This window comes from Callorhinchus milii, unplaced genomic scaffold (genome assembly GCF_018977255.1).
Source record: "Callorhinchus milii isolate IMCB2004 unplaced genomic scaffold, IMCB_Cmil_1.0 Scaffold4, whole genome shotgun sequence".
Classification (NCBI taxonomy): Eukaryota; Metazoa; Chordata; class Chondrichthyes; order Chimaeriformes; family Callorhinchidae; genus Callorhinchus; species Callorhinchus milii.
Genome location: NW_024704745.1, coordinates 9,113,060 through 9,123,340, shown reverse-complemented (window position 1 = coordinate 9,123,340; position 10,281 = coordinate 9,113,060).

Here is a 10,281-nt window from a genome sequence, read left to right as displayed (position 1 = left end):
CCTGATCTTTGTGTTGGAAATGTTTTAAATGGTACTATCTTCATTATTTATATGTTGGGGGTTCTTCAGGTAAGACTCGATTGTTTTTTCTCTTAAAAAAAAGGCTCTAATGTTGGAGCTCGAGAGGTCTCCCCATACAAGTTTCGCTTAATCCCAGCCAGGACTGTCATTGGAGATGATGATGAGCCTCTGGATCAGATTCCTAGTGGAAGGTGTGGCATTGGTTGAGAAAAGCATCTGTTTCAATGTGATCCAAGCCCCACCACCCCACCCCACACCCCCCCCTGTAAAGGGAAAGTGAATAATATGCCATGTACAATGCCCCTTTGAATATTTCTCACATCATAATAACACAAATCTCACATTAAAAACCTTTGGTACGAGTTGGATCTCTACATGAATGTACTTTTTCTGTTGTCTTACCTCGGCATGTACTGTAGTCAGTTTAAGTTTGTATATTTTGGTAGAATTTAGAGTCTATGTAGTGGGAGAGGTTTTTATATATATATATGTGTGTGTGCTTTGTTGATATGTGAATGAAATACTTTGCACCCAAGATCGCCAGGCAAAAATGACGCATTGGTGGAAAAGCGCTCAGAGCCCTGCTGTGTTCCAACAGACCAGTCTGTCCCAAGGTCCGTCTGGTTATTTCACTCGTCACTGCAGCTCTGCCATCGCAGTGACCTACGCTTCTCAGCAGAAAAAAATATTTTTAATGCCTTTTTTTTTCTTCTTCCTGATCTTGTGCGTTCAAAGCTGCTGGTTCTAGTGTGCCTATTTTTCCTTGGTGCTCTTCAAAACTGAATAATTGTCGTTCTCTTCAGTGAAGAGTTGGCTCTGCAGAAATAGCTGGTTAATGGGGCTTGGTTTGGAAAGACCAAAGAAAGGAGCAAATCCGATGCAAAAAAAAACACCACAATGTCTCGACAGAGCACAACTAGCCTTGTAAATGCTTGTGTGGAACAGAGAGGGCAGCGGGGAGTCATTGGAAGCTGTGGTGGTACACACGCAGGCTGTGTTTTGTTACAAGGTACGTACACCTTTCTGGCAAGAAAAAACAGAAGCTCCTACTGAAATGTCATTTTTAAAAAAATCGAACTACTGTTGCCAGAAAAGGTGCTCCTTTGTTCCGTGTCAATGAATCTTTGCTGCAAGAAGTACCGCATCTCCCAAGAAAAAAAAGTGATTTATTTCTGTGAAATAAAAGTTTGAACTTGTATTCGTATCCAGACCATTACACTGCAAAGTGCATTTTCATTCGAGAGCAGTTGCCAACATGGACAACAAAATGTTTTCTTTTTTTTTAAAAAACAAAAAAAACAGAATGTAGTTCCAAATGTAGTCTTTTTTGCTGTTGTTGTGGGGGACGAGGAACAAATTGTAATTTCACGAAATTAACTCTGGAAAAAAGTTTGGGGTGAGGGGGAAGTAGGGTGAAATCGTAAGTTATTCCTTCATGATAAAAGCAGTATGAAATGTCATGTATTTCACCCCAGTGCATTGAAGAAGGGAGGTTTTTCCTGTGTCCTAGCAAACAATCCTGCCAAGTAAAATTGGTCATTCACTTCATTTCTGGTTTTGGGACTTTGCGGTGTGCAAATTGGCTGCTATGTTCGCCTACAAAACACACAGTCACTTTAACAGTGAAACCTGCAAAGCACATTGACAGGTTCTCCTTATGTGAAAGGGGCTGTATCAAATGCGGGGATTATTGTCAGTGATTCTTTACCACTTTCCCTGCAACCTGGCAAGCCAAAGGCTGTTTGTTGTACATGCGTCTGAAATGAAGTGAAGTGAACGGAACTGGTCTAATTCTCCAACAGGCAAGTAGTTCCAAAGTTCACTGACACTCAGAGAATTCACCCCTTCCCACACAAGCCTTCAGAATACCTACAGATACAGCCTGCACTCACTGCTTTCACACTGCCTTGCCGGGAAAGTCACCTATCTGATCCTTGGAGGTATTTTGTTTTAAGATAATAATCCTTGCATTTGATGTAGAGTCTTATCACATCTTCGAGGTGTCTTAAAGCACTTCACAGAATAAATATATTTATATTTGAAAAAAAGTGATGCACGTGGACCAGTGAAAGCTATCTCGAAACTTTTTAAAGTGCCTCGAGTTATTTTCGTGACAATTATTTTACTTTTTGCTGAAACTGGGAATGAGCTGCTTTCTGCTAGATTGTGTGAAATCTGGAGCCTTGATACACATGGTTCAACTTGCAAAAAAAGTATATTCTTTTTGTTTTGTACTTGTCGGTGAAACTGCTTTTTCTTTTGAATTTATTGCAGACAGTTCTACACTATGTAGAAGCCATTAAGTTTGTTGATTTTTACTTGTAGTACTTTTTTAATATATATAATGTGTGTTTTTTTATTGTTAGTGCGAGTACTGTACTGTGGCAGTGGGAGAATGCTGCCAGTCCAAATTAAATTCTACCTATAATAAAAGCCAAACTGAGTGGTGCAGTTGTTAATTTTTGTGTGTGGTGAAGGCCATTAGAGTGAGGAGTTTCTTCTGGTGTCCTGGCCAACAATCCCCTCCCCAAATAAAAGGCAGTCACTCGTTTCGTGCTCTTTGTGGGACATTGCTGTGTGTAAATAGGCTGCCTACCAAAGGCATTCAGTCACTGCACTTTGCAGTATCCTGATGAACTCCTGATGTGAACGGTGCTGTAATAAAATGTAAGGATAATTATTGCCTGTTCGGGTTGCTCAGCACCAGCCACACACAACAGGATGAGGCAGCTTTGCAGTGCTTGGAATGGAAACTCAACCCAGCCACACACAGCGCTCGTGGTCTTTGCCTTGACTCATTGTATTTAATAATTAATATTTCAATAGTCAGAAATTCTTAAATTCAGTTTTAATTCAGAAGCCAGTTCATCCCAGCTCTGTAAGTTCCTTGCACAGGAGGACAAAATCGCTTGGAGATTTGCCTCTCTCTTCACCCAAATGTTTATTCCTCTCTCTTCTTCACCCCCCCACCCATTATGAATTAATCCAATTGCAAGATTTCTCCAAACATCTAGTACAGCATCTTAACCAGTCTTCCCAAGTGGAGTCAAAATCACTCAACAATCTGTTGTAAAATACAGCTCTTTGGGATATCTCGATAACTTGCTAAGATGCTGCATTAGATGCAAGGATTATTATTGTATTGCTGTAAGGATCTTGGGACCATTTCATTGTGATCAACATCCTTAACCGAGTGCAGATCAAACTGTATCTTAACTTGATCTTAACCAAAAAGCCAGGTAGGGATCCCAGTTTCTTTTAAACAAAATACCACAGCAAGAATTCCCATGTCTGGTGTATTTCTGTTGCATGGGTTTATTCTGTTTGCTAATGCCTTATTATGATCTGCTCACTCTTACCCTCTTGGGCTCACACACACTCTTTCTCCTTCCTATCCCTTGGGTCATGTTTTTGAGGTTAAATAAAAGTTGAAATACCATTGATGATCTTGTCCAAATTCTCAGCTGCTCCTGCCATTTCCTGCTGATTTCTGCTCGCTGGCCTGTGTGTGTGTGTCCCTTAATCTCACACAAGCAGAGGTGGACAGGCACTGCATAGGAACAGAGTAGTTATATATATTTTACAACCTTGATGTGTCATTTCCATTGGGAAGGAAGAAAGAAGTTTAGTGCAAGTTTGTAAATTTTGTAAGCACTCCGGGACGCTACCTAGGGTGAAGGGTAAATGCAAGTAGTTGTAAAGAAAATTACGTTGCAAAATATAGTCAACCCACTTTACGGTATATCATATCAAGCACTTGGAGACATCTCAGTGACACGATAAGGATCTAAAATGTAAAGGATTATGTTTTTATGTTTATATAGCACCTTTCACATCATGGGGGTATCTCAAAGGAATACAGGATCTGCTGTGAAGCGGCATGACTATTTTGTAGGCAAACACTCCAGCCAGTTCGCACATGGCAGTATCTCACAAATGGTCGTCATGAAGTGAATTAATCATTTTATTCAGGGGATTGTTAGCCAGGAGAAACTCTTCTCTTTTTTGAACAGTGCTATGGGATCATTAACATCCACCCGAACAGGCAGACAGTTTAATGTCCCTTCCAAAGGGACAGGCACCTCTGACCATGAAACACTCCCCCAGCACTGTATTGAAACGTGGAGGGCTTGAACCCACAACCTTATGACTCAGGGGCAAGAGTGCTATCAATTGAGCCAAGGCTGACTACCTTCTTCAAACAAGAGATGCATGGTTTTATGGAAATCACATTGCTGTGAAAACACCTTATCGCTATCCCAGGTTGAAACTGGAGCTTTTCCAATATGCTGTGATCAGCCTTAAATCTTAATAAAAGTCAGGCAGATCTTATCAGAAATTGCAACCAGAAGGAAACTCACTCTGGGTGGTAAATGAGCTCTGGGACATTCCTTCCTTAAATACCGAGATGGAATTTGTTTTTTTGTGTGTGGAGGGGGGAGGAGGGGGTATCACAGACTGAGTGATTTTTGTTTGTGAATTCTGATTCAATATAAAATTAACTTTAATAAAAAAAAATAAAAAATCCATATGAACATGACATGCCTTTTAGAACCATAATGTTTGTTAAAAGTACAAATAGATTTTTTTAATCTCATTTTTGTTCCAAGAACAGTACTCCCAAACACACGACTTAACCCAACAGAGCGAGTGGCCAGAGCACACACCCGTGAAGGTAAGAATAATAAACCTTGCGTTTGAATAACTTTTCCATCGTCCCCTCTCTATGTTTCTTTAAGTTCCATTTTAACACACCCACCTCCTTGACCATACCCATTTCCTCTCCGCTCTCCCCCCCCCCCCACTCCGCTCACCTCCCCATTTGCCCCTCCTTTTCCGTTTGTCAGTTGATTAGCGGATCACTTTCCGGTGTTAATAATCCCTCCAAAAATAAAATTTGGTCACTCAATCCACAACTGTTTGTGGGACAATTGGCGGCCACATTTTGTCCACAAAGTACCCAGTGAATCCACCGTACAATATATCCTGTGAAGCGCTTGCTATATCAAATGCAAGAATTATTATTACCGAGTGGATAATAACAGAGGTCTCTAACTGAGGTCTCACTTAGCTTGAACCATAGCCTCAGCAGTAATTGAACAGGTTTGCGAACGCCTCCTCAAATGAAAGGAAAAGTATGTGGGCTTGCCCTCCTCCGTGCTCTGTAACATAGTCCAGTCTCAGAGTGAAAAAGAGCATGATAACTGATAGTCAGGGATCTCAGCGAGAAAGTCAGGGCTGAGATGAGGAAATGTATGTATTGGATTCCTCGGGGAACCTCTTTGTCCACATATTTTTCTTGTATTCAGCATTTATGGCTGATTAGTTCAGGACATTATCAAAGCAGCTGTGATAACAGGACAGCGATCTGAGGTAATAAACAGCCTGAAACGTCCTTAAATACTCTCCTCCCAGCAGTGAAGGCCAGAAACTCTGATAAATGATCATCGTGCATTGCATACCAGCTAACCGTGAACTGTGATTCCCTTGACATGCATCAGAGAAGAAAGGTGGCAGTGTGTTTAGCTGATGTACCTGTACGCATTGCTAGTCAAGGGGATAAAACACCATTAAATATTTCTGTACTTAGTGGGTAAACAACTGTAGGGTTGGTTTAGATAAAACATTATCCTTGATGTAGCATTTATAACATCAAAATACTGCACACATAATTGCTGTAAAGTGCAGTGATTGTATATTTGAAAGCAAAAGCAGCAGTCCAATTGCACAAGGTCATGTTCCACAGACAGCCATGATGTGAATGACCAACTTATTTGGGGGATCGTTGGGCGAGGAGATCATTTCAAAAACAGTGCAATGGGATCGTTAACATCCACCTTAACTGGCAGACGGGACCTTGGTTTACATCTCATCCAAAGGGCGGCAGGTCCGACAATATAGAACTGTCCCATAAACCCAAAGTCCCAACGCACGGCTTGAACTGATAACCTTCTGACCTAGAAGCAATAGTGATACCAATTAAACCAAACTGATTCCTGGAATGTTTCTGCATGAATGAAATTAAAGTAGTCAAATGGTCTTCTTCATCAAACCTTTTGTGATCTTATAATAACAGTTATTTTGTAGCTCATACATCTTGCCCTTTTCTCAAAAGTCAATGGTACCATATCTAGTTAACGGTTTACAGAATGAAAGGGAAGAGTGATTTGCTCTTTTTTAATCAGGTTGCAAAAAGGTTTCAATATCCATTTAAGTCCCATCTTTATATCCCATTCTGTTCAAGATTCCTATCATGTCTTACCATTTCTGAAGAATTCTTAATGAATCCATTCACACGTGATATCTCAAACCAGATTGTACTCCCAGCAGTGCTCTGTGCCTTGTTAGCTGATCCGAGGTGAAGCAGCAGTTAAGACCCTACACTTAATTAACACAAAGAAAATCAGCCAAAGTTCATGCTCCTAGATCCCTATCAAGAGAACCATGCTAGAACATACAGATCAGGTGAGGACAGGATCAAGCTCGGATGTGATAATAATAATAATAATAAAAATTCTTACATTTATAATAGCGTCTTTCACGTCAAGAGGGCGTCCGAAAGCACTTCAGAGGTTATATTGTACAGTGGATTGAATATATGTTTCCCTTGTGGGGCAAATGCAGCAGCCAATTTACACACAGCAATGTCCGATAAACAGCCATGGAGAGAACGACCAATTTTATCTGGGGGATTGTTGGCAAAGACACTGGGAGAAGCACCCTTCTCTTTCAATTTGTGCATTGATCGTTAACGTCCATCCGAACAGATAGATAGAGCCTCAGTTTAAAGGTCGCATTTGAGGAAATATGTCTTATACCCCACAAAAGGAACAGAAAAATCAGCAGGAAAAATATTTTTACTCCTTTCATTCATGTCAGTTAACACTTATTGCAGACTGTGCTTTTGCCACTGAATCTCTCACCAACATTATTAACAGTCTTGAGATTTTCTTGTGAGGCAAACCATTGCAGGGGTGTGTGAGAGAGCGACTTATTAAACATTTGGACATATTTTGTAAAATGGCATGTTCCAGACTTCAGACTCTAAATTGCTAATTGTTCGTGCTCACGGAGAATTTGGTATTCAGAAGCAAATGATTTGATTTGACTTGACAGCAGTGGCTGAGGGGCTTTCAGTTCAGATCCCAGTATTAACATCGTGAGACACGAGTGCTGTACACATCAGCAAGCCCTCGGGAAAACAAACTGTGTTAAGTTTCTGCCTGCTCCATACAGAGGGCAGCATTCCCTCACTTAATAATAACCGCCCTTGCATTTGATACAGAGCCTTATCACATCAAAGCAACTCAAAAGTAGTTCACAGTTTATAATATAATAATCTGGTATAATGCCTTTCACGTCAGGAGGAAGTCCAAAGTTCTTCACAGAACATATTGTAAAGTGTATTAATTGTGCATTTGTAGGTGAATCCTGCAGCCAATTGGCGCACAGCAACATCAAGAAGTAATAGACCAATTTTGTTTTTATCTGGGGGAAATAATTGACCAAGTCTCCTTTCTAACCAAACAAAATAGACATTCAGGACTGAGTATACTTGAGACTTCAAAGGATTAATTTTCAAACTCATACAAAGTTTAAAAAAAAATCTGTCAGGCCCCACACAAATATTTGTAAATCCCTTGGGAGGTGACTGCAGCAAACCAACGAGTGTTACACAGAACTTTCTCATCCTTAAATCCATCAGTAGGTTAAAACTAGCCGTAGAGAAACAATAGCTAAATAAAAATCCCATCGATAACAGTTATCGGAGACATTGCTTTATTGTGTTTAATGTACTTTGTACTTAGAGGATGAACTTTGATAGTTCAAAATAGTTGAAACTGGGCATTTTTAAGCTATATTGAAAGATGCAACTTTTGTTCTTCCATCATCAGCTTGAGTGGCACCAACTCTGCTCTAAGTGGACAGGACAGGACATGCTGACCAGTGCAATACAATCTGAATTTACATTTATGTAGCGCCATTCACGTCAAGAGGACATCCCAAAGCACTTGACACTGGTGGCTGGGTTCCTTAGGTAGGAGGGGGAGCCAATGTATGCCTTCATCACCACCCCTCCCACAGTCAAATACCATGATGACAAGTCACATCCTTCGTTCAATTTACCCTTCCAGTAAGTTACACCTAAATAATAGTTACCTGGACAACATTCAATTTGCCAGTTATACTTTAAGGAAACAAAAAGAGAACCAACTGAACCACAAAGATCAGAAAGAAAATACAAAAAGAACAAAACACAGACTTCGTATAAGTCACTTTGGGTGTTAAAACCTTTTTTTAATATATATATTTTAAAAAAAGCATTTAAAGGGGCACCGTCTTCACAAAATCTTGTTTGTCAAACCTTTTATTCCATTTATACAAAATGACATTGAAACTCCACCATGACACTTTGGTGCCTACATAACAACAACAAATTACATTTGTATAGTGCCTTTCTCGTCAAGAGGACGTCCCAAGGTGCTGGACCAAGTCAGGAATCCGCACCCGAGCTGATGGTTGGGATCAGGAGGGGTGGAGGACGGGGAGGGTAGGAGCAAGGAGGGTGACCGAAGGCACGGTCGAAGAGGAGCGTCTTGAGACAAGTCTAAAAAATGCAGCACAATTCTTTTGGGTCTCCCTCAAACAACAACATGGACGAAGCCTTTTAACTTCGGAAAAGTCAATTTTGGAGGAGAGGAGAAGGCAGCGGGGAGGGGTGTGGGTTGATCGCTCTTTGGAAAGTTAAATCCAACCAGGGGCATTTCAACAAGTTCAATTTGGTTATCCAGGAGAGTGCCAACGCATCGCACAAAAAAAAACAGATTTGCTGCTACTGTGAGCAGAATCACATTCAACAGCCCCCTCTCACGCACTTCTTTGTTCACAATTGAATCCTCAACAAGCACCAGAGGTTTGGCAAGAAACATTAGACGCATGTCAGGGTTATTCATCCATCAGGATTTCAAATAGGTGAGTCATGCGCTTCTTATCCTGTGCTGAATCTGAACGAGATTTATGGTTCAATGGCATATCCTGATAGGAAGCTGAGCATTTGAGCTGCATGACATGTACCTTTGGCAGCCTGGAGATGTCACTGTGCCAATAGCAGCCTTGTGGAACATACCCTGCAGATCACAGGCATATCTGGAGGAAGCTTGGGTTACATAAGCACCACCTGTTTTTCCTTTTTATGAAGCTTGCTGCACGGATTCCCATCGGCTACGTCTAAGTCTGCAAGAATGTTCGTACCTGGCTAGGGTTTTCTTAACTAAGTACGGCCTATGTCCACGATCAATAGGTGTCGCTGGTAAGCCAGAGACCAGAATGGTTGAGGCTATATGGGTTGTCGACATTTGCCACATTCCTAAATGCATTTTGTTCCTTATTTGAGGAACCGGGACTGCATCCAACCCTGGTGGGGAAGTTGTACATTTGGAACAACTCATGCTACTGAAGAAAGGCAGATTAATCCCTCATCTACAACAAAAACTTGCATTTATATATATGTTGCACTAATATATATTGAGACTAGGGTAGGGCCTCGGAGTGCTGCACAGTGGAGGGTTGGCCAACGGGCAAGGGAAAAGGGAGAGGATGACCATAGGTATGGAGAAAGAGATAAAACTTCAGATGGGGATTTAAAGATAGAGGGGTTGAGGCAGAGGATTCCAGAGTTTAGGGATGGAGTGGCTGGTTTAGATACTCTTAAACGTGGTGATGGTTTTCCCGATGCAACAGACACAAAACAAAATCCTTAAGGATTCTGGGGTACGTCTCACCTGCTTTACATTTAAGTCCGGTCAGGCCCACATCTGGAAAACTTAAAGTTACTGACATTGCTTATGTTACAGATTCCTGAATTCAAAAGATAGTAACAGCCTTTTAAAGATTTTTTACAGACAAGGCATACTATCCTGTACTCTGTTCTAGTTTCTAACCCAACCTAAGGGGTGAAAGGTTAAAGTTCTTACCCTGCACCACCCAATCGTGTGAAAACATGACCTAACTCAAATTACAAATTCATGTGAAAACCATTAGATAAAATTGAGATTTAATAGCAAGAGAGCAAAACTGTTGCAAAGTGGTCTTTGGACACATTACGGAGCAAAGATGGACAAGTGTGTGGAGCAGTGCAAGAAATAATATTCATGCTAACACTTACACTTCAGAAGGTAGTCGCAAAGAACTTCACAGGATTTACTGTATAGAGTAGTGACTGCGTCTTTGTTCTAAAATCTAAAGACAGGGAAAGCCAAT